Source organism: Diabrotica virgifera, chromosome 5, assembly GCF_917563875.1.
Source record: "Diabrotica virgifera virgifera chromosome 5, PGI_DIABVI_V3a".
NCBI classification, from domain to species: Eukaryota; Metazoa; Arthropoda; class Insecta; order Coleoptera; family Chrysomelidae; genus Diabrotica; species Diabrotica virgifera.
The window spans coordinates 77287615-77313357 of NC_065447.1; the positions used below are offsets into that span (position 1 = coordinate 77287615).

The 25743-nt window shown below is 33.4% G+C and overlaps 1 protein-coding gene, 1 long non-coding RNA gene and 1 pseudogene across 2 annotated transcripts in view; 2 read left to right on the forward strand and 1 right to left on the reverse strand.

Annotated features, from left to right (window-relative positions):
- LOC114337621 (probable JmjC domain-containing histone demethylation protein 2C) overlaps positions 1 to 25743 on the forward strand; it is a 1249253-nt gene that overhangs the window by 390168 nt on the left and 833342 nt on the right. The gene's annotated exons all lie outside the window — the stretch shown is intronic.
- On the reverse strand, positions 10829 to 16351 carry LOC126884242 (uncharacterized). Its single transcript, XR_007697903.1, has 2 exons — positions 16135 to 16351; positions 10829 to 11726 (listed from the first exon to the last, which is right to left on the reverse strand). It is a non-coding gene; the product is annotated as an uncharacterized LOC126884242 (long non-coding RNA).
- LOC126885753 (U6 spliceosomal RNA) lies at positions 13306 to 13404 on the forward strand (annotated as a pseudogene).

The window sequence follows — 25743 nt, forward strand, 5'->3', positions numbered from 1 at the left end:
GTAGTGAAGGCTTGCGAACATTTCCATAAATACTTGTATGGCAGAAAGTTCCTTCTTCGCACCGATCACGCTGCTCTAAAATGGCTCATACAATTCCGTAATCCAGAGGGCCAGATGGCAAGATGGTTAGAACGATTACAAGAATATGATTACGAGATAGAACACAGGGCCGGAAGAGTTCACTCAAATGCTGATGCCCTTTCGAGACGACCATGCAGTGCGAATTGTAATCACTGTGCCAAATTAGAGGAACGATTTTGCCCCGTGAGACGAACCACCGTAATTAATGAGCAATGGCAGCCCCAACAGTTACAAGACGCCCAAGAAGATGATCCATGTATAAAAAGAGTATTGGATTGGATGCGGCAAGGTGAGAGACCTAGTTGGCAGAACATTAGTGCATGTAGTCCAGAAGTCAAGGCCTACTGGAGCCAATGGAATTGCCTGGTACTAAAAGATGATCTTCTGTACAGAACCTTTGAGAACGATGATGGTACAGAATCTAAGCTTCAGTTAATTGTACCTAAAAGTAAAGTGTCAGAAGTATTGCGTCAGTTGCATGACGGTACATCAGGTGGACACTTTGGTATTACGAAGACTCTGCAAAAGGTTCGAGAACGGTTCTATTGGGTGAACTGTAAAGATGATGTAAGAAGATGGTGCCGAAAATGTGAACTGTGTGCATCCGGTAATGGTCCGGTTGGTAAAAAGAGAGCACCCATGAGACAGTACAATGTTGGAAGTCCTATGGAAAGAGTAGCTATCGACATTGCAGGTCCATTTCCAGAAACCGATGCTGGAAATAAATACATCCTGGTAGCCATGGATTATTTTACAAAATGGACTGAGGCCTATGCATTACCAAATCAAGAAGCTGCTACCGTTGCAGAGGTACTTGTTAAAGAATTCTTTAGCCGATTTGGTGTTCCCTTGGAGATCCACTCCGACCAAGGGCGAAACTTTGAGTCAGCTATTTTCCAAAACGTTTGTAAATTGATTGGTGCCAATAAGACCAGAACAACACCCCTGCATCCTCAATCAGATGGGATGGTCGAGAGGATGAACCGAACGATGGGTAAACACTTGTCCAAAGTTGTATCTGAACATCAGCGAGATTGGGACCAACACATTCATTTATTCCTGATGGCCTACCGCTCGGCCGTAAATGAAACTACAGGTCAAACACCAACCTGCCTGATGTTGGGTCGTGAAGTTCGGTTGCCCTGCGACCTAGAGTTTGGCTGCGGACCTTCCGAGGAACATGTTGCAGGCGAAGACTACGTTGACCGCCTGAAATTACGAATGAACAACATTCATGAACTTGCCCGACAACACATCCAGATAGCCAGTGACAGAATGAAAGATCAATATGATTCTCGATGCAAGAATGAAAGCTTCGAAGTAGGTGATCTTGTCTGGCTTTATAATCCGCAACGTCGTCGAGGCTTATGTCCTAAACTGCAAAGACAATGGGAAGGTCCATATGAAGTTAAGAAGAAAATAAATGACGTAATATATAGAATTAAGAAGTTGCCAAACGGTAAACCAAAAGTTATTCACATAAATCGTCTTGCACCATATGCTGGCTCAAATGAAACAGAAGAAGCACGAGTCCTCCAACAGGAGATGAAAGATGTCGCACAGCCAAGTTTTAATCAATTTATGTCAAATTACGCAGCGAGAAAGAGTGCTAGATTCGGCGTGACCACAGAAGTTCAGCAAGATCTGTTTGGTGTTCCAGAAAACGTCTCTCTGGCCCACTGTGTTGCCCAAGACCTCGAGATGACTAAAGGAATATCGTCCGTATTCAATAGAAAGTTCGGCCGCCTGGACGAGTTAAGAAATCAGCAGCCTAAAATTGGAAGAGTACTGCGATTGGAAGATGGTCCTCGATCTTTGCTGTATATGGTGACCAGAAAGTCTTATACGGACACGCCAAGCTACGAGAACATATGGCCTGCTCTAACTAATTTGAAGAAAATCGTGTGTAATTATGACATCAAAAATTTGGCTTTACCAAAAATAGGCCATGCAGTAGAAAATCTGGATTGGAAGATTGTGAGAAGCATGCTTGAAGTGGTCTTCAGAGGAACTGGTGTACAAATCACTGTGTGTTGCATGAACCCGAAGATGTCGTACCCTTCAAAGACAGTAGACTGTTATTTCTTCTTGAAGGGTGTATGCAGAGCTGGAGAGTCGTGTAGATTCCGCCATCCTGGGCCTTCATTTAGAGTTGCTGATCGAGACGCTCAGATCTTAAGAGGGGAGCAGTGTAGCGGAAAAGAAATCTTGGCCGATCCCCGTATAACAGTAAACACCTCGAGAATGACGTAATCGGATGTGCTAGGCCTCGCCGGAGAATTCTGGAAGGTACGTCACGTAGGCGGAACAAGCCGATAGCTCGAGATGGGAGTCGATTGTTCCAGAATAACAACTGGGTATAAATACGGGCATATTTTGTGAATAAGTTTAGTGTATAAGATAAATTCGTCTGTAACTTATATAAATAAAGTCGTATATAAATTACGAACCGCTAGTTTTATTGTAATTAGAAGTAATTACACTAATCACGCTACAATACTTTCCAAGTTATTAGCGATTGAAACTAGGCATTTTTCATTAAAAAACTCACGTTTTATAACCGTTTTCCATGAATAACTTAAACACTTTTAATTTTCTAAAAAAAATCATTAAGAACAAAATTGTGGCCAATAAAAAAACAAAGAGACTTGCTTCAGAAAGACCTATGTAAACCAAATAGCGACTGAGTTATTGCTCTTTAGATGGTTATTTTCGAATAACCTCGAAATGGAGAACCTTCAATCTCAAATAACTCAAATGTGGTGAAATTTTTGTGAAAACTTAACAGACTCTTTTAAAGTTCATTAAAAAACCATTTCAAATAAGCTCTGACAAAAGTTTTATGCATAAGAACTGACTGAGTTATGAAGAAAATAAAGTCGCTCTCTGCTTTTTTCTTTTTGAAATATAACAATTAAACCCTCGTTCAGGGCTGCTTTATCCATTAGGCCATATAGGCAGTTGCCTAGGGCGGCAAATTGTGAGAGGGCGGCAAAAATACTGTGCCAAAAAATATTTGTATATATGAAAATTAAAATCGAATAACAAGTATGTAGGTTCATCCATCGATGAAATAGAAGTGGGCATTCATTTCTAAATAGAATAAAACAAATTGCATTCATAACAAAAATAAAACAAACATAGCATTCTGTTATCTTAACACTATTCATTCAAAAAGGACGGAAGTCATAAATTTAGTGATTATTAGGCGGCCGGCAGCTGGGTAAACCTGAGATCTGCACATAAACAGACTTAATTATAGCAAATGACAGGGTCATCTATGTGGCCAACCATTGGAAATACAGAATTTAAAGTTGTTGGTGTTCCGGACAAGGAAAGTAAGTAAGTAAGCTGGGTAAAGGCGGTGGGCCATTGAACACTTCAATATTGCACATTTTGCAGAAACTAAAGATTGACTTGTCTACAGTAGGACATCGAGTTAGAGTTGGAATTTTCAAACTGTATTATTACAAGTAGATAAGGTTCGTGTCATAGCACAGATATACTCCAGGAAAATAAGCAAGAAATAGACCATGTTCGAGACACTGAAATATCGGGGTAGCTGACTACTTTTTTAGTTATTGTTGACTGTTGACATATATGATGAAAACCTACATGTTTCCTGCCTAGAGTTCGCGTCCGTTTTTTAATTATTAACAATTTAGTGCACTCAACGCGATTTTTTCCATTTTTTGCACTCAATTAAAAAGGTAAATAGTTGACATAAAATTATAAAATTTATTTTTTTAGGACATTGAAAAACCTTCAAAATTACGATTTTTAAAATCAAAAAGTTAATTTGTTGCTTCGCAAACTGCAAAATAACAACTGAAAATCGTTATTTATTAATAACTTTTAGCTACTAAAACTAACTTAGAACTGTAGTGTTTCACTCAAAGTTGAGCATTGGGGTACATAACAAGACCGCAAAATTTGAGACCGATCCATTAATTAGTTTAAAAGTTATTCTATTTGTTTATCCCAGAGACCTTTGTTTACAACGGCCTACTTTATTCAGATGGACCTACCCAAGTTTTTTTATGTATTTTGTCCCGTAGGACACGAATTTTTTGGTTAACAGTTGATCCGGATGTCGATAAGACGATAAGATTGTTATAAACAAAGAACTTGAGGAATTACATAACAGCGACTCTTAACAAAACAAACCTTTTTTGCTATTTTTTTATGTCATTCTAAGCAAAAAATGTTGTTATATACAAGTTTTTTCGTAGGATGCATATTTTTCGAGATAAACGCGGTTCAACTTAAATATCGAAAAATGGCAATTTTTGAACCCGAATAACTTTTGATTAAAATATAAAATGTCAGTTCTGCTTACTGCATTTGAAAGTTATAATAGTAAGAATATTTTTAACACATTTCCAAACATTATTTTTTGAAGAACCTAACATTCTTATTTAAATAAAAAATTCTGCTTGCATTTTTTTCGCAAAAATGGTACCTACGTGTTTGAAGGGCGGCTACTAGAGAATTGCCTAGGGCGTCATTTGACCTAAACGCGGCCCTGCCCTCGTTATTACAATCCTAATAAAAATGAATAGGTTTCCACTTAAAATTAACTTTATTTAGGCATAATTGACACGATTCATGTGACTTGACCGGTTTGGAATGTTTAGTTTAGAAAAAATAGTTGATTAAATCGAAAATGACATTTTTATAATTAAAAAAAAAGGGCATTTTCTTGAATAGACCTAAAAGTATTGGTGATACAAAAACAAAAAAAAATCAAAATTTTCAGTAAGAGGAATCCTATAATTAATATTTGAAACATTTTTTCATATTATGAATACTTTTAAATTTATTTAAGAAAAATGCACTTTTTTGTAATTATAAAAATGTCATTTTCAATTTAATCAACTATTGTTTCTTAACTAAGTATTCGAAACCGGTCAAATCGCATGTATCGTATCAATTATATCTAAATAAAGTTAATTTATAGTGGGAAGCTATTAATTTCTATTAGGATTTTAATGACGAGTAGTTAATTTTTACATTTCAAACAGAAAAAAGCAGAGAGCGACTTTATTTTCGTCATAAGTCAGTCAGTTCTTATGTAAAAAACTTTTGTCAGAGCTTGTTTGACAGGCAGCTTTAAAAGATGTCTCCCAAGTTTTCCCAAAAAATTGCACCACGCTCGAGTTATTTGAGATTGAAAGTTCTCCATTTTCTTCAAAATAACCATCCTTTAAAGAGCAATAAATCAGTCGTTATTGGATTTTCATAGGTCTGTCCGACGCGAATCTCTTTGTTTTTTTATTAGCTATAATTTTGTTCGTAATGATTTTTTCTATAAAATTAAAATTAAGTTATTCATGAAAAACTGTTATAAAATGTGATTTTTTTCAATTAAAAATGCATAGTTTCAATTGCTAATAACTTGGAAAAAATTTATAGAACAGAATTTACTCAAAATTAATTACTGTATCGATTTCCATAGTTATTTTGATTGAGAAAATTTTCATCCCCTAGATGGGGTTGTTTTCACCCCTAGGGCAAAAGCGCAGTTTGGCGTAGGGTAGATTTTGACAAAGGTTATAATTACTACCTAAATCCAAATTTTCAAGGAAATCGACCTTGATTCTCAAAATTTCACGAGAAAATGGCTGTTGATTGGACTATCACATGATATTTAGATTTTGAGTTTTGGCAACAAATACGAGACATTTAAAATATAGGTACATACCTAAAAACGCTGAATTTAAACTTTTTATTACAAACGATCTAAACCGTTTAAACTACTCTTTCTGATTGGACAAGTGGATACGTTTTTCCAATTTACACAAATTCAACCACAAATTCCAACCAATGCCTTCTTCGTGGAAGTAGTTCCCGTGACGTGAGATCATTTGTAATGTGAAAGTTTAAATTCAGCCTTTTTTATGCATAGGTATGGTTCTTTTCATGAGGATTTTTCAGTGCATCACAAATGATAGAAAAAAAGGTAAGTCCGTGATAATATACATTTATAACATTTAATTCTAACATGATATTTTAGTTAAATCTGACAGTTGTCAAATTTTATTTGCAATTGGGCATAAAAACAAATTAATTGTCTTTATTGCATTTATAAAATGGTATTTTCTTTGATGTGTATAGTCTTATAAATTGTACAGATTATATTCGTAGATATATTATATAATTAGTAAATAAATTTTTTTCTATTATAGCGCCATCTATCGACAACTAGAATAATCACCGAACTAGAATAATTACCAAAGTAATCACCGACGTGCCTTTTTTCTGTCATATACAATTTAATGAGTTAGAAAGAAATCGAAAACTGTGACGCACTGAAAAATGCTCATGAGAAAAAGCATATCTCATGCCTCATAAATATCGCATATATTAAATGCCTCATACTTGTTGTGAAAAATCAAAAACGACATTTCATGTTATAGGTTTTGAGGATTAGGCTCTAGCAAAGAAAATTCCATAGTGACCGGTCAATGGAAGTAATACATTTTATCGCCAACCGTCACTAAAGTCATTCATTATGAAAAAGAATTTTACTTTACCTGCCGCGATTAATCAAATTAACACAGATTGAATGTAAGTGGTCGATGGCAGCAAGCGAATAGCATTTGAGTGAAATTAAAATTTATCTACTTTAATTATTAAAAATATTGTACACAATTTGCGTTAGATATTATTAAATTTATGTCAAAAAGTGAAATTCTTTAGTATTTTGTAAATATATTGATATAAAATAAATTAAAACTTTACCGATTTAATAATTATTCAATATTGATAACTATCGATTAAAAATCGAAAGCGGCCATCTTGCAAAAGTTATCTGTCATCACTGTCATGAAATTATTATGACGTCTAAAATTTAAAAAGTTCTTAAATTGTAAATTGCAAGTAAGTGTTAAAACCAATATCAAATTATTTTATAAAGTTAAATTGTACATACCTAAAATATATTTTCACATTATCCAAGCTGTCAAGCTTTCAGTACTTCATTCAGTTCCATTCATTCCAGTTTTTCATTCACGGATTATTAAAATTAAAGATGATTAATTTTGTGAAATAATAAAGATAATCTAATTAAAAAAATTGTGTAGTGTTATACAGTCGGAAAAATGAAAGAATAGGGCTTTTCATTCACAGTCATTTGTTTTGAGCTTCTTTCATGTGTCACATAATATTAATATATCCACGTCATACGTTATTGGTATATGCCAATAATACAAACCAAAGACGTATGACGTAGATATATTAATATTATGTGACACATGATAGAAGCTCGAAACAAATGACAATCGATGAAAAGCCCTATACGCTGTGAGCTCGTACGTAGAGGGCAAGGTTCATAAATAGACAGGTTGCATGGTAACTTTCCACCAATCAGCATCAAGAATCTAATGGCGGGAGTGACGTCACCCAGAATGATGCATTTAAATTCATTCACTTCACTCATTGAAATGAACTCGGAAAGTAGGAATGTATTGAAAATGTGTATATTTCAAAAAATATGTTTTGATTTTTAATGACTATTTATTTCATATATTCTTTAAAAAATGTGGTAGATACCTGTAAAGTTACAAAAATCATAGAATATAATTGCAATTAAATATATGCAGTAGAATAGCATTAGTACTTAATTAAAGCAGAAGGAGATTCTTTCTTGTGTATATATGGGACTAAATCATTCAAATATCCTAGGTATATTAATAATGGGTTGAATACAATTTACTTTTTTAAATGATTTTGAGTAGGTATACAATAATTTTGAATTTCGGATAATGCATGTAGTACATTATTATAAATTCCTCCTAACATGTAAACCATGGTGAAAAAGAAATTCAACTAAAGATTTATGTATTAAAATTAGTAGTTTTCCCTTAAGTTTAACATAAGAGCATCTGATTACGTTAGGTACTGGATCATAATATCTAAAACTATTAAAACATTATGATTCCATTCAATACTTAGGTACCTGTGAAGTTTTACATTAACAGTAAATTATATAAAAATACAATTTCAGTGCAATAAAGGGAATTTTCCCCATTTTATATATTCATTTAGTTTATAATTGTTTATTCAAACGATCTTCAGATGGCTGCAATATTGGTTATAATTTTATATGAAACAATTACATATAATAGATCTATTATCTATAGAATTAATTAGATATATTGTTCAATAAGTCTAAGCAGATTGTAACCTACACAGATGATGTAAACTTAATGTGAAGAACCGCAAGAGACATTACAGAACTGTAATGTCTCTATACAAGAATGAAGGAAGAATGTCCTTTATTATACAATAGAGCAGAAAGAAAATCCAGTAAGTAAGTAGGTACTTATACAACCACATTAAAATGTATCTTAACACTTGTAAAAGAGTTTTGGGTTTAAGTTATTATACTAAAAACACTTAATGATATCTATAGATACATTAAATCTCAAGATATAAACACAAATTAAAACACTAACGATATTTAATAACAAAATATAGCCTCCAAACCAGGTATCCTATTATGTTTACAAACAATTCGTAAAATTGATCGTCTGGGTGACGTCACGATGACAATATTTCATTTGTCAATGTCAAAGTTACCATACAACCTATGGTATAGGGACCTTGCGTAGAGGGGATATTTATAAATTCGCGAGCGCCAATAATGGCAAGTCTGTAAACGTTTACAGGAAATTTGACATAAATGTCAAAGTGATTAATTTAAAATTAAAATTAAAAACATTAATTATAAAAAATATTAGTTGGTCAAAGCTGTGGTATATATTTTTACCTTAAATATACTTACGTTTTAAATACTGAATTTAAGTTTTTTTAATGTTCCGTAATATGTAATTATAAATTAATCTCATCGCCATCTACACGATAATTGTGAAAGTATCCGAAGTAAGAAATTCATATTTTATCAATAGAACGTCAAAATGATTGGCACAATCTTAAAAAAATCGTTTACAATTTAATTACTTTTTTGCGTTGTAAATATTAAGCGATAACAATTAAATAATAAATTTAAAAATTACCGGTGAAAGTTGAATTAGTAATCCGCTAGGAGCGCCACCAGCGAAGCTCAGAGCGTATTCTCTTACTTCGGACTTCGGATACTTTCACAATTATAGTGTAGATGACGCGCTAAGATTAATAGAGTAATTTATAATTACATATTACGGAACATTAAAAAAAACTTAAATTCAGTATTTAAAACGTAAGTATATCTATTTAAGGTAAAAATATATACCACAGCTTTGACCAACTAATATTTTTTATAATTAATGTTTTTAGTTTCAATTTTAAATTAATCACTTTGACATTTATGTCAAATTTCCGGTAAACGTTTACAGACTTGCCACTACTGGCGCTCGCGAATTTGTAAATATCCCCTCTACGTACGAGCTCACAGCGTATACGATCTGAGCTTCGCTGGTGCCGCTCCTAGCGGATTACTAATTCAACTTTCACCGGTAATTTTTAAATTTATTTTTTAATTGTTATCGCTTAACATTTACAACGCAAAAAAGTAATTAAATTGTAATCGATTTTTTTAAGATTTTGCTAATCATTTTGACGTTCTATTGATAAAATATGAATTTCTTACTTCGGATACTTTCACAATTATCGTGTAGATGGCGCTAAGATTTTTAGATTAAATTACAATTACATATTACGGAACATTAAAAAAACTTAAATTAAGTAGTATTTAAAACGTAAGTATATTTAAGGTAAAAATATATACCACAGCTTTGACCAACTAATATTTTTTATAATTAATGTTTTTAATTTTAATTTTAAATCAATCACTTTGACATTTATGTCAAATTTCCGGTAAACGTTTACAGACTTGCCACTACTGGCGCTCGCGAATTTGTAAATATCCCCTCTACGTACGAGCTCACAGCGTATACGCTCTGAGCTTCGCTGGTGTCGCTCCTGGCGGATTACTAATTCAACTTTCACCGGTAATTTTTAAATTTATTATTTAATTGTTATCGCTTAATATTTACAACGCAAAAAAGTAATTAAATTGTAATCGATTTTTTTAAGATTTTGCTAATCATTTTGACGTTCTATTGATAAAATATGAATTTCTTACTTCGGATACTTTCACAATTATCGTGTAGATGGCGCAGATTAATTCAAAATTACATATTACGGAACATTAAAAAAACTTAAATTCAGCATTTAAAACGTAAGTATATTTAAGGTAAAAATATATACCACAGCTTTGACCAACTAATATTTTTTATAATTAATGTTTTTAATTTTAATTTTAAATTAATCACTTTGACATTTATGTCAAATTTCCGGTAAACGTTTACAGATTTGCCACTACTGGCGCTCGCAAATTTGTAAATATCCCCTCTACGTACGAGCTCCCAGCGTATAGGGCTTTTCATTCACAGTCATTTGTTTCGAGCTTCTGTCATGTGTCACATAATATTAATATATCTACGACATACGTTATTGGTATATACAATAATACAAACCAAAGACGTATGACGTAGATGTATTAATATTATGTGACACATGACAGAAGCTCGAAACAAATGACAATCGATGAAAAGCCCTATACCCATGAACGATCACATCAATCACTTATTTTGTATTTGCTGTCTTTTTCTATAAATAACAAACGTTTGTTATAGAAAAAGATAGCAAATACAAAATCAGTGATTGATGTGATCGTTCATAGGTATTCTTTCATTTTTCCAACTGTAATGAGATTTTTAAGGAGTTAAATACCTAAACGACAGATTTTTATTCAATTTATTTTATAAATTTTATATTATTTTTAAATAATTACATAGCCCAAACTCTTACGCAGTCAACTTTAAGGTTCTAATCATCGGAACTCAAATTCCAAGTTGATTTCCAATCAAATTATGTTGGCGATAAAATTTTGTATGCACCACGTCAGTAAAGACTCTTTATCGAACTCGTCTGTTGCTCGCTAAGCTCGCTCTTCTCGTAATATCAAGACTCGTTCGATAAAGAGTCACTTTACTGATTTGGTACATAAATAACTATTATTCATCTGTTAAATATTCTCAAAAATCGCACAACGTTTATTTATTTAACAGCTTTATGGAAACTAATTTCATTTATGGCAAATTGCAAAAATTGCATACAAAAGCTGCACTCTTCATCTTTCAAACCTCTTTTTGATTTTTGTCGATAGGAGAGTCTGATCAAAAGATATCGAATTGTTGAAGTCGAGTTGATTTTATTTAAATTTAAGTTGATATTTAAATTTTATTTAAAAAATTGATTTCATGCCTTAAACTGACATTCAAAATCACCGGTCGCTGCAAGCGTTGCTTCTGAGAAAACGGTTTATCCTACACAAAAAGTGCTAATAAACGTGTTTATTCAAAATTTTCTCAGCAACATTTCTTGTTTAAAACATCTTTTTCTACGGCATGGCATACCGATTCTTAGTATATATAGATGTTTTCTGTTTTTCCTCCTCTACGAGGGGGGATTTAGGAGGAAGCCCGGGGGTAGGACTGGCAAACATCAAACTGTTTTTTGCATCTCTTTTGGAATCCCAAAATTTATATTTTCAGCAAAATTCAACTCGTTCGTATAATTTTTACTTTTAGAGATTCAGTGGCATTTTCTTTTCTGGAGACTGAAATATATGTAAGTACCTAAAAACAGAAATTAAATGTCAAAGTAAAACAAACAAAAACCTGTTATCAACCCATAATAAGTTGTGTCTGATAAGGATGGAGTTGCCATGGAAATGTTGATGTATGGTAGAAAGGTATTACTCGAAAACATGTATAAAGTGGTTAAGGAAAGGAAACGTGGGAACAGAAAGCCATATTACTTATAATCTAAGTAGGAATCAGCACTAATAATAATCCTGCACAAGAGATACCTAAGTTAAATTCCATGTATTCATTTCAGAAGTATATCCCTTCTCAAGATGTCAAAGTCTTAGCGAAAGTTATTTGTAATCTGCTCGCCCCATATATGGAGAATGTGTAGGTGGAGATCGATTTAATAGAAATCCAGTCGTAAATCGTATATTTGATTTTCGTATAAATAGGCCAGTCAAGCCAATGGCAAGAAACAAAACAGCTGGCAACGAAAGCAGCGAGAATATCTGGTTTCCTGAGGGATATAATCTGGCGAAATAAATATACGAGCACCGAAAGCAAAGTCCGCATTTATAAGACATGTCGTGTTAGACCCATACTGACATAGGCAGCTGAGACACGCTGAGATAGCCCATGGCAAGAAACAAAACAGCTGGCAACGAAAGCAGCGAGAATATCTGGTTTCCTGAGGGAGTTAATCTGGCGAAATAAATATACGAGCACCGAAAGCAAAGTCCGCATTTATAAGACATGTCGTGTTAGACCCATACTGACATACGCAGCTGAGACACGCTGAGATAGCCCATGGCAAGAGACAAAAAACAGCAGGCAACGAAAGCAGCGAGAATATCTGGAATATCTGGTGGAGGGATATAATCTGGCGAAATAAATATATGAGCACCGAAAGCAAAGTCCGCATTTATAAGACATGTGTTAGACCCACACTGACATACGCAGCTGAGACAAGGGCCGAGACAACAAAGACCAAACAAATAATGAGAACAACAGAGATGAAAACCCTAAGATCCATAAGAGGTATTACACTCAGAGATAGAATACGAAACGAAGATACATTGAGAGAGCTAGGCGTTCAAGACGTAGTGAGATGGACAAGAGCACGATGACGCATGTGAAGAGACCACGTAGATCGGATGGACCGATCCCCTGAACGTATGGCGCAATGGGCGAAGACACAGAAGCCCAACACCAAACGACCTATAGGAAGACCCAAAAATCGATGGTACGAGAGCTGGAGCTCCTAATCGCAGCAGAGACTGTAACAGAAGAAACAGGACATACACTACAAGAAGAAGAAGAAGAAGTTATAGATAGTTTTAGATTGTGAGCCTGTATTAACTCAAAGGCACTTTTTAGAGCGATCCTTTTTATCTACATAGTAGATGGGTAACGGTTAGCGTACCCATAAATCTGCAGTGGGGTGCAATCTCAATGATTCCGATTCCTATATTTTTTTAACAGTTGTTCCCACTAGACCACCCTTTTTTAATAATCTGTTAGCAGACCAGACTTCGAACAGAGTCTACTATATTACATGTAGTAGGTACGGATTCTACAATGTCAATATAACATTATACAAATAGAAGAACTGTACCCGCTTATGCGGTACATATACTTAGGTACTATAATTTGAACGGTACAGAGAAGATTAGCCTGGCCTCTGCGCAAGGATGACACGCAAAATCGTGAAGCGTTCCACATTTTTTGTGGGGATATCAGGAAATATGACAGCTGATCAAATGGCCAAAGAAGCTTGTAAAATGGAGAGATCCGAAGATAGAACTAACCAAATTCCTCACTACGAGATGGCAACTCTTATCAAATAATAAATTGCGTCAAGTAAACGCAAATCTATCAGCGAAAACACCAAATTTAGTAAAGCGAAGGGATCAAGTTGTACTACATCGTATCGGAATAGGGCCTACCAGACGAACACCTAATACACACTATACATACACATTATAATAAGGAAGGAACCTCGTGTACGCAACTTGAAAACACGCAAATGTGCATCGAGCCTAACACTGGCTAACACACAGGCCCGTAACAACTACCATTGGGGCAACCGGGGCAGTGCCCCGACCAAGGAGGGCCCCCGTTTGATTGGCCGTGCATAGATTTTAACGAGGAAGAAAAATATGTATTTTAGAAGCCGATCCCAACGAAAGATTTTGACACAATTTTAAAAAGACCTTTTAAAAAGACCGCAACAGTTTTAATTTTTCACTGGGAAAATTAGTTTTTTCGACTTTGAGGCCTAAGCTAAGTTGGGCCTCCCGAGACCTTAACATAACAATTTAAATTATTACTTAGGAAGTTAGTTATTTCGGCGTAATAAAACCTAAAATGCCATTGAAAGAGGGGGCCCGAGCTATAAGCTGGGGCCTACAAGACCTTTCGTAAACATAATAAATTGTGATTGAGGGAATTAGTTATTTTGGCGAAATAAAAACTAAAACGCAACCGGAATAGGGGCCCCAGGTCCCAGCTACTTTGTCTTAAAAAATTTACCCCAAACCACATCTTGGTACGTGAAAGGAACCACATATTGAAAAGAAAGGTATAGGTAGGTAAGATCGAATGAGCACATTATTAGGATCAGTCCCACCAGTACACTGCCAGCTTCACTGAGTGTGGTTGGCTCACACTGCAGTAGCTTAGGTGCATTTAAATCAAAGCGAACAAGAAACTAAGGAACGAATTCGTAGTAGTGATGTAACGAAATGTCATTTTTTTGAACATTCGCGAATACGAATGCGAATGCGAATATCTGTTACTGTCATTCGCGAATGCGGATGCGAATGCGAATATTCAGTTTTTTTAAATTTGTTTCTATTTTTGTAATGTTTCCTAAATTTATAATGAAAAGTTAATTGATACTTAGTGTAAATCAATCTGCTTAAGCTTTATTATATAATACCAAATAATAAAAAAAAGTGAAGGCTGATAATGTGATTATACAAGGTTAAGTTCTATCTATCTATTGCCCGTCATTTGTCCAAAGTTGAACGTAGGCCTCCCCCTTATTTTTCCACTCTTCTCGGTTCAGTGCTAATGCTGTCGATCTGGTCCCTGCGTATCTTTTTAGGTCATTCGACCATCTCGTCTGTGGTCTGCCCCTTCCTCTTTTGTAGTCCCAAAGTGAGTTATCGCTTCATTCCGTCTTCCGTCGCTTTGTCTGCTGTTGTGTCCTGCATATTTATATTTGAGAGTAGCTGCATGTTTGAGGTTAAGTTACCTTTTCTTAAAAAAAAAAGATGAGAAGTGAATAGATTTTGATTTTATTAACCTAATATTATCTTAAAATTATTTTTTTTCTGGTTTTCATATTCGCAAAACATTCGCACAAATTTCGCGAATGCGGATGCGAATGCGAATATGCAAAAACATGCGAATACCTATTCGCGAATGCGAATGCGAATACGAATATTCGTTACATCACTAATTCGTAGCTATTCGCTTGGTTATTCGTTCGGTACAAAGTAAGACCATTTACATTGTAGCGAACGAACGCATTCGTTGATATAATCCGTCCGCAATGTCAAATTACAGATGAAGATGTAATTATTAGCGCTGCTAATTTTATAGTTATTGCAGGACATGCTGAAAAAAAAAGAAAGAAGAGAGTGTGGTATTGGCACAAAAAGGAAAGTGCGCTTTCAAGGGGTTACATATCAAACATTTTTCCGGACCCCTCTTGCGCTGGGGGGTGAATTCCCCAGACCTCCCGGTAGGGGGCCCCCCGATCACATTTGCCCCTGGGCCCCCAACATCGTATTCGTACTAACGACTCTGCTATAACACAATCACACTGAGAAGTTACAGCTACCTAAGGAACGGAATACCAGTATGTTTAAAACATTTTAAACATAAATATGACGTTTTAATTAATGCGAATTTAAGCTGGGTAACAAAACTATAGACGTTATTAAACTTCAAATGCCAAAACATGCCCAATTGAAATTCTCCTAATATCTACCTATGCTTAATTCTGGCTAAATTGACCTAATGTATAAGAAACTTTCGTATTCGCTTCCGCTTCAACGCCTAGCTTGTACAGCTGTTTGTCCATAATTTTTATATGCTCTGGCAATTCAGCCCAAATTTCAAGCTTAATGTACCTACCAAGAATGTTCTAATACTGTTTTCGTGTGGTATGTTGGCCTCGATCCAATAGGCATTAGCCATGTTATGAAAACGATTTCCGGATTAAAATCGAAACGTCAATACATAAGTACGGTAGTACGTAAAATAATGTACCTAATTATCATTACAATTCATTGTGGTTTATTTCCATATAAAATAGTACCTATTTAATTAGTGTACCAAATTTATCAAATTTCATTTATCATAATTTAGGTATTTATTTATTCGTAATATATACCTATCTACCTATATACCTTATATTATTTATACCTCATAATATATTACTTACCCTATATGTATCAAGAAAAATGATAATCAATTCCTAAATATTAAAATAACCGAACTCCATAGTTTTCGTTAAAAAAACAATAGATCTGCGAAGCTCCGAACCGGATCCAAGGCAACAACATTTTCCAAGGAAAAGTCTCGTCTTGACCTCTAAAACTTTTTCCTAGTTACGCAATCCTTTTTGTTTTTACTCTCAACTATTCGAAAAGTGTCAGGACTGCGGCGAAACACAAAGATGGCTGTGGTAAACAGTCACCATGGTTACGCGTTTGTTTTGATCCGAGTGGGCGTGACGGGTTTCACGTGGTCGATCACGTTCGAGGCGGAGATGCGGACAAAAAGGTGGAGCTAACTCGCGGCCATTTTGGATTCGTGACGTCAGATTTGTGCTGGTAGGTTGCTCCATCTGTCGATTATCGACGTAAGCTTTGTTCGCGCCAATTTTGAGACAGTGTTGTCGTATCTACCAAGTTACTGGGAATTTAAGAAATTTGAACGATAAAAACAAAAACAATACATTATTATGATTGATTGATAAATATACAGTTATCGTTCAACGATAATACTCAATGATAAAATATATCTATCTATAAATATTATTGAAAAAGACTGATATGTATGTGTACACACTTATATTAATGAATGAAAAAATAAAAGTGTTTTTGAAGTGTGTAAAAATATTTAATTCCTAGCTGAGCGCTTTCGGTTTACGAAAGCCATCGTCAGAGAGTCAGAGCTATGGTCAAGAGCTTGATGTTTGGTCAAGAGTACCACTTTAATGAGGGATCTCATTTGTGATTGAAAAATTTTCTTATAAAGTTAAAAAACTTGAAGGAAGGTTGACAAAAATTTTATTGTGTGTAAATTTGGAAAAACATCTAGAAAGGCACATTGGGACTTTACAAAAAAAGAAAACACATTAAAAAACGTGATCACGGTAAGGTGTAGGTACTAAGCACCCACCTCTAAAGTGGAGGTGAATGACAAAATATGTTAATTCCAGGTTTCAATTTCCGAAGTCGAAATAGAAACATCAAATATGCATCAATAGGGCTTTTCATTCACAGTCATTTGTTTCGAGCTTCTGTCATGTGTCACATAATATTAATTTATCCTCGTCGTACGTTATTGGTATGTACCAATGATACAAACCAAAGACGTATGACGTAGATATATTAATATTATGTGACACATGACAGAAGCTCGAAACAAATGACAATCGATGAAAAGCCCTATTAGCAGTTAGAAATGTAGAATTCTTTACAATCAGTTGTTGGTTGACCAATAGAAACATAATATCTAGTTGTGATGTTTTTGAACACTTGACAGACAGAGTGTAAATATTTAATTATTACATACATATTTTCGACTTTTTCTAAACTTCAAAGTTGTTGAGAGGGACACTGCATTGTAGGCTTTCTTCTTGCATTGTCTCTATGGGATGTAGTAATTATTAGGTACTTGCAGGTGATGTCTGCAACTTAATCGTTAAAATAATCTTTTCATTCTCCTTTGACGAGTAGGTATCTTTAAGTGGGAATTACAAAAATTTGTTCCGTTGACTGTTTTATATTATTATTTTTGAGTTTCTATTTCCACTATTATTGTTATTATTTGAAATTCAAAGAACACCGCACACGTCCTATGGAAAATATAATGTCACTCAAATGAAATAAAATTTAGACGAATAGATTCGTCTCTAAATTATAATAATTTCATATTATTGCGCCAACTCTGAATTTTGCTTAATTAGGGCGCAAATTGATATAAATAAATCTAAAATCAAATAGGAGTGTACCTACGTGAGTCAAAGAGAGAAAAAAGATGTAAATCTCCAGTTCTTAAATCTTTCTTCAAGATTTAATCTTATATCGATAATAAAGTAGGTATAATTTGGTCAGACGCACAAAAGTATATTATTCGTCTAATCGGCTTACTTCACAATGGAAATCTATTTTCAAAGCCATTAGACTAATAATATTTATGAATGACAGTTTTATGAACTTCAAAAATGTGATTTCGATAAACTTTAATTACGATTTACGCCAGGAGCGTCATTTGAAATTTTGCTAGGGGGGCAAAGATTATATATACAATACATTATATATGCAAACATATTACAAAATTGATCTATTTTTTGTAAATTTCAGTCATTTTCAGGGTCGGGGGGGGGGGGCAAATGCTCCCCCCTAACCCTATCAAATGACGCCCCTGATTTATGCCCTTGTTAATTAAAATTCATAGTTGGTGCAATGATAAGAAATGATCGTGAATTCGGGACGAATCTATTAATGTAAATTTTATTGTATGTGACATTATTTTTTCCATAAGATGTGTGCGGTGTCCTTTGATATTGTATCGAAATATCTGGAAGCAACGTCTCGCAAAACGTACACATTGTCTCATAATATTTTGTACTTTAAATGGGGACCAGTGCTCTGGTATTTTGTCTCAAAAAGTATTTGAAAATATAAATTAGATTGTCTTTAGGCACTCATCCGAATTTATCCATCAAATACTGAAATCGCTCGACTTTTAATTCAACTATGGACATGGACAAGCTTTTATAATTTGTTTTATACTTATTATTGTATGATAGACCAGGGCGCATCTGTAAAAATATTAGTACATTTGGACGTTGAGAGGTGACTCAAATTTTTTTGCAGAAATTGCTTGAAAATAAATCAAATAATAATATTTGAGTTATCCTCCCTCTCAAAAAGGTCCGGAACATTGTTTAAATAATCAAAATGTCAAAAAATTAAGGAAAAATTCGATTTTTTTCTTGGTTTTTGATTATAACTTTAAAAGTATTCATTTTCGAGAAAAGTTGTACTGACATAAAAGTTGCGTAATTAAATTTACTACAATATAGAATTGGTTAAAAATTTAAAAAATAGTCACCCTTGTTGGAAAATACTCTTGTTTTAAGTCAATAGGACACACCTTTTTCTAGAAAAATCGATTTGAAAATTTTTCGTTTCCTGAATTTAAAAAAAAAATGAAAAAAATTTTCAAAAAAAAACGGTGTATTTTACCAACTTAAAGTGAGAGTAACTTTTAGTACTAGAATACCTCCTAATTTAATAATCTAGTGTCAAAAATTCTTAAAAATTGAAGACAAAAAAGTTATGCGATAAAATAACCGTTGACCTACCCAAATCGGACGCATATGACCGGTACTAGCAATTCGCAATTAATGAAATCGATTCATCTGTAGAATTTAAATAAAATTACCAGTTTTCTTTTTTTGAAATAGTTTTTTTTTGAAATTTTTTTATTGATATTAAAAAAACGAAAAATTTTAAAATCGACGCCAGAATAATTACCAGACGCCATCTTCAAATAGCTCTAGCTTCTTTAGGAAGCACTTTCGGACTAGATGAATTGGGTTAAATTGTCTTAAAATTACCTGAGGAATCTCCTGTATTCGTTTGTCGGTAGAGTTTTTGGACACCCTGTATATAAAAAATATACATCTTTATAGTTATTTATGACATAAGTGTTAAAAGTACAATTTTAAGGCACGCATGTGAAAGTTTGCAGAATGAACGAAGCGAATTCTGCAATTCACATGAGTGCCTTAAAAATGTACTTTTAACACGTATATCATACAATATTTTTTCTACAAACGTTATAAATTTATAAAAACAATATTTTTGTTAATTGCTGAAACCATGAAACCTATGACCCGTAAAAGGTAGAACTGGTTGTCTACACTCGAGGGGAATGTCTAAAAATTCTTTGCTAAAATATTATACCGTTACATAAACTTGTTTTTTCTACAAACGTGTTAAAAATGCAATAATACAGTTTAAATTAAATTTTATAAAACCTTTTAAACCACCTTTTTCAAATTGCGCAAGTTGTACCATTAATATTAATGTTAATAAATGAAATATAAATATTTTGACATTTTACAATTTGACAATTAACTTTTAACTGCAGTGCCTTAAAATTTTTAAAGCACTAGTGCCTTAAAGTAGCATTTTTAACGCTCCTATGGACTGCTAAAAATTGCATTTTTAACACGGTTGTAGAAAAAAAAATTTATTAGACAATTTGTATGGTCACTAATATTTTTTTCTTTTGTTTTAGGTAACTATCTAAATTTTCATTGGTCAAGTGCAAGTAAGGAATCAATATTTATATAATTTGAATTTTTTAAATGTTAGCTAAGCACAGTCGTGAATACATGTGGAGGGGAAATGGGGAAATTCCCCTCCTCCATAACACGGTCCAATATTAAAGAAAAACAATTGAAACATAAAAATAAATTAGCTGACTAGAAAATAACCAGTGACATTGCTGTGACAACGAAAATTTGACCCTTCCCCCAGAAACTCAGAAACTAAGAGTTTCCTCAGAATTTAAAAAAACATGTCAATTTGTATTGAAAGGGACGAATTTTCATATTTTCAATAAATAAAAGATAAAATAATAAGGGACTTTTGTCCCTCGGTAATAACGTAATCTTTCATTCAGCGTTTAAATTTTTCAAAAATATGTACTTATCAGTTTTCTCAGGATTCGAAAAAAATGAATACATTTAAAACACATTGAAAATTTTGACAGGCGACATTTTGCGCCTTTCCCCTTAACCCTTAAACGCCCAAGGGTGGGTAAAAAATGTCCACCTATTGCATATTCCCTTGTAACATATTTATTACGTGTTTAAAAAATTTCCAAAAATTATTTTTTGTTAAAAAGAAAGCCTTTTATCGAATGTTAAATTGATTCGACCGATATTTTTAAAAATAAAAGTAATATCTTGAGTTAAATATGGGTGGGCATAAAAAGTACACCCTTGGTAAAACTTGTTACTAAAGGTTTCTATATAATTTCTCGTTGATAGGAACACAATCCATATAATTATCGACGTATAATTACATAATCGACATAATTATCCGCCAATGAGGAGGCTGAAAGAAGAATGTGAAGAAAATCGACAAATCTGAATTACTGGCTTTTACTGGTATGTTAATTTTGATGTACATTTTAATGTTGTTGTAAGGTTTGTAAATTGTTTATCTTAATATTTTAGAAGATGCTGTGTTTATTAAGCATAAGATTCTTAAGTTTAATCCGTTTCCAACAACTCTCAATAAATATATTAGCTATTTTCGAGGTGGACATTTTTTACCCACCCTTGGGCGTACATGGAACCTAAAAAAGGTTGGGCGTTTAAGGGTTAATAACTAATCTGGTTGTAATAAATACCTATGCAGGTAAATAAAAAAAAATTATGTTTCAAAAGAAGAAGAACATCCTGGTTAAAGAACCTCAGAACCTGGTTCAACACAACATCTGTGCAACTTTTCCGCGTTGGTGCAGATAAAGTGAAGATTGCCATGATGATCGCCAACATTCGCCACGGATAGGTAAATCAAGAAGAAGAATGTTTAAAACATCTACATCTTTTCATAACCTTGTTAATATGGAACTGAATGTAAAACTGCTAGGCAAACAACCATTTCTGCGTAAAATGTGGAATGCAGGTGAATTACATCAAAAGGTCCTCCTTATTATATGTATAACTCATTATAACTTCTTATTATTACCGTAACCAAATATAACCGAATTGTTGGCTGTCGAGTGGGATAATTCAAAATAGTCACAAATTCGTGAAATATACAATCCGACAAGCGAGACCTAGCGGCTGACCTTCTCGTATTGTGTAATTCTCGTTGTGTATTTTCGCTCAAGGTCACCCGCCAGCTATCGTTTGTCGGATTGTACTTTATATATATATTTTTGGTCTGTCTCGATTTGACAGACAAGAAATATTTGCCTGTTTATTACAACATGATGGACTAAATAACTTTTGTCTTTTCGTGGGATTATTGGGGTCGATTTTGATATTGTATTAGTCGCTAGACAGTTTCGTGACGGGCCAATGGTAAATAAAGGTTAAAGTGTATCTAAATGGACAAGGCAATCATAAATGTCATTATAGTCCATGTGGTGAGACCGCTCCCGTCTGAAAAAATTTCTGATTCGGTTTCTTTGTGGATTCCTATTCAAAAATGTCCCCCTTAAACAAATCTAAAGGGTGCCGGTCGGAATTCTTGGGCAGAAATTGTTTAAACAATTTTTTTAAACAAATACAAAAGATTACGTTTTTTGCTCTGGAACATATATTTTTAGGTTTTTTGGGTCATTTTAAACAAGAAAGGTATCTTGAAATTTTTCTTAAAAATGGATAATTTTCGAGTTATAGGCGATTTAAAATCTGAAAAATGCGAAAATACGCATTTTCAAGGCCTAAAAACTCATATTTATATTAGTATTTTTGAGGTTGCCAGATACTTAAATTTAAGACTAAACATTCAGTTCAAGATGCTGAAGAGTGGTTGCGTCTAACCTTAATTTATACCGTTGTTTTTTAATTGTTAAATATGCGTGTTTATCCGATTTTTTTTGCCGGTGCGGTGAGTTCTATTTTAAAAATCTCCTATTTTCCTCCGAAAAATATTTTTTCTAGATTCTTTGGAATATTCTAAATAAAATAAGTTTCTTGACATTTTTCTCAAAAATTAATAGTTTTAAAGTTAAAAGCGATTTCAAATCCGATAAATGCCAAAAAAACGCATTTTTGGATTTTAAATCGCTTATAACTTTAAAACTGTTAACTTTTGAGAAAAATGTCAAGAGACTTATTTTATTTAGAATATTCCAAAGAAACTAGAAAAAGGAGATTTTTAAAATAAAGCTCGCCGCACCGGCAAAAAGGATAAACACGCATATTTAACAATAGGGCTTTTCATTCACAGTCATTTGTTTCGAGCTTCTGTCATGTGCCACATAATATTAATATATCTACGTCATACGTTATTGGCACATACCAATGATAGAAACCAAAGACGTATGCCGTAGATATATTAATATTATGTGACACATGACAGAAGCTCGAAACAAATGACAATCGATGAAAAGCCCTATTAAAAAACAACGGTATAAATTAAGGTTAGACGCAATCACTCTTCAGAATCTTGAAGCTGAATGTCTAAACTTCAATTTAAGTATTTGGGAACCTCAAAAATACTAATATAAATATGAGTTTTGAGGCCTAGAAAATGCGTATTTTCGCATTTTTCAGATTTTGAATCGCCTATAACTCGAAAACTATCAATTTTTAAGAAAATTTACAAGATACCTTTCCTGTTTAGAATTACCCACAAAACTTAACAAGATATGCTTCGGAGCAAAAAAACGTGATCTTTTGTATTTGTCTTAAAAAATTTTTTAAACAATTTCTGCCCAAAATTCCGCCCGGCACCCTTCAGATTTGTTTAAAGGGGACATATTTGAATAGGAATCCACAAAGAAACCGAATCAGAAATTTTTCCAGACGGGAGCGGTCTCACCACATGGACTATTAGTAAAATAAATTATGTACATGAAATATGTACATGAATAATACAGTATAAACTATAAAATAAATACCAACAGTCGTAAAATACGGATAAAAATAAACTGATTTTTTCTTGATAAAAGGCATGTCTAATTCGTTCGTTTACCGATTCCTATCGGTTTGATTAGGTACCTACATTGTTACTCTTCGCCGATGTTACCAGTTTTTATACTTTATATTTATTTTTATTCGAAGGTAAATAAGTACTTTAATTTCCTAACTTAAAGAAAAAGATGTAATAAGAAATCAAAATCGGAGAAAACAAACTATTTATTCTTATTCAAAAATCTATAAAATCGATAATATATATCTATAATTATTTAATCTTAAGCAGTTAAAAAATATAAAAAAAAAACAAAAGAAAGAGATAAAAAGCCCAAAAATAATGTTTATGCTTGCCCCGAAGAATATTCTTTTTAGCGTAAACTAATATTATAATTATTTAAAACTATAAACTATAAACCTAATATGTTACTATTTACAAAAAGAAAACAAAAACAAGTTATCCGACTGCTGTATCTGTATATGGCGGTGGCTGCGTAGACGGGTAAAACAACGTTTTCTTAAATAAAAATTGGTCTGATCCTACCTTATTCTGTCGATTTTTTACAACGTGGACAATGTCGTACGGGAAAAACACACAACTCTCTAGTTTCCTTTATTTGTTTCCACGGGCACTTAATAGTTTCTCCCAGTATATATCGGTCCTGGACAAGGATGTTTCAAAAAAAAACTCACAACATCAAATAAATAGGGGAGAAAGAAAAATTGGCCTGAAATAAATAGATACTTCAGCATGCAAGAAGTGCAGCAGAAGGTATCCATTTTATTACAAAGAAAACTACTAAAGGTTTCCCTTTAGACACCGAATTAGGTGCTAAAAACAAGGCTTACCTGAAGGATAGCGTGTGGCCAAAATAGAGAAAGTCATGAAGACCAAAATATCCCAGAATTATAAATCCTTGACAAGCAAGATACTCTAAAATTTCAGAAAGTTGAATATTTCTTGGTTAATTCTCAGGATGACTTCTGATTTAAAATCCTTATACAGTTTCATGAGGCAGCACTTGTCCTCATGAAGTATGAATCAAAAGTGAACAAAACATGACACTAGACAGGTAAAGACAAAGAGATGACACTTACTAGACAGGTAGCAATTTATACCTAAAGCCTACTTCATGCCTGATTTCCTATATGATTTCGGACTTAAAAATGGCTTGATAGCAGCTAATATTCAAGACAATATAGAAGCTTGATTTTTATAATTATTTAGGTCAGTATATACTTGTGACAATAAAGCAAAAATTATGACAATCTGATTATTAAACATCGTTTCTAGTTGTTTAGCGACTTTTAACCTGTAACAACATGCTTAAGATAATATAGGTTATTCCACGAATATACGACTGTTTTGGATTATAGCGACAACGAATATTTTACTGTGCAATACAAGAATTACGAAAGTAAATTGGTCTAATAATTATTCCAATAAACAACAATGCACAATAAACAGCATTCGAAAAAAAATGAATGCATTTAAAAAGCATTGGCCAGAAATTTTGCGCCTATGCTCTTAATAGGGCCAACTTCTACATAAGACCTAGATACACTAACATCTAGTAATTGAAAACAACTTTCTTATACCATCAAATTGTTCTTGGTAATACAACTTATAGGTCTGGATCCCGCGTATGAAAAAAAAGTTGATTAATAGCAAGCTGAAAATTTGTTAATAGATTAAGGGTGTCTAGTCGGACAAACTTTGATATATGGAAACACTGGAACAGGGGAAGTTTTAATTGTGGAACAGGTTAAAAATTTAGAACGGTCAGACCACGAAAACGGTACATGAATTTTGTCCGACAGAACAGACTTAAACTATCCGAACAGAGATTAAACTCTCATGCAAAAATCAGACTGCTATTTATCACCAAATGGGCGTTTTAATAAGTGGAACATGTAGAATATGTCAAATGACAGGAATTATGACAGGTGATAAATAGCAGTCTGATTTTTGCATGTGAGTTTAATCTCTGTTCGGAGAGTTTAAGTCTATTCTGTCGGACAAAATAAATGTGCCGTTTTCGTGGTCTGACCGTTCCAAATTTTTAATCTGTTCCACAATTAAAACTGCCCCTGTTCCAGTGTTCCCATATATCAAAGTTTATCCGACTAGACACCCTTAAGCTATTAACA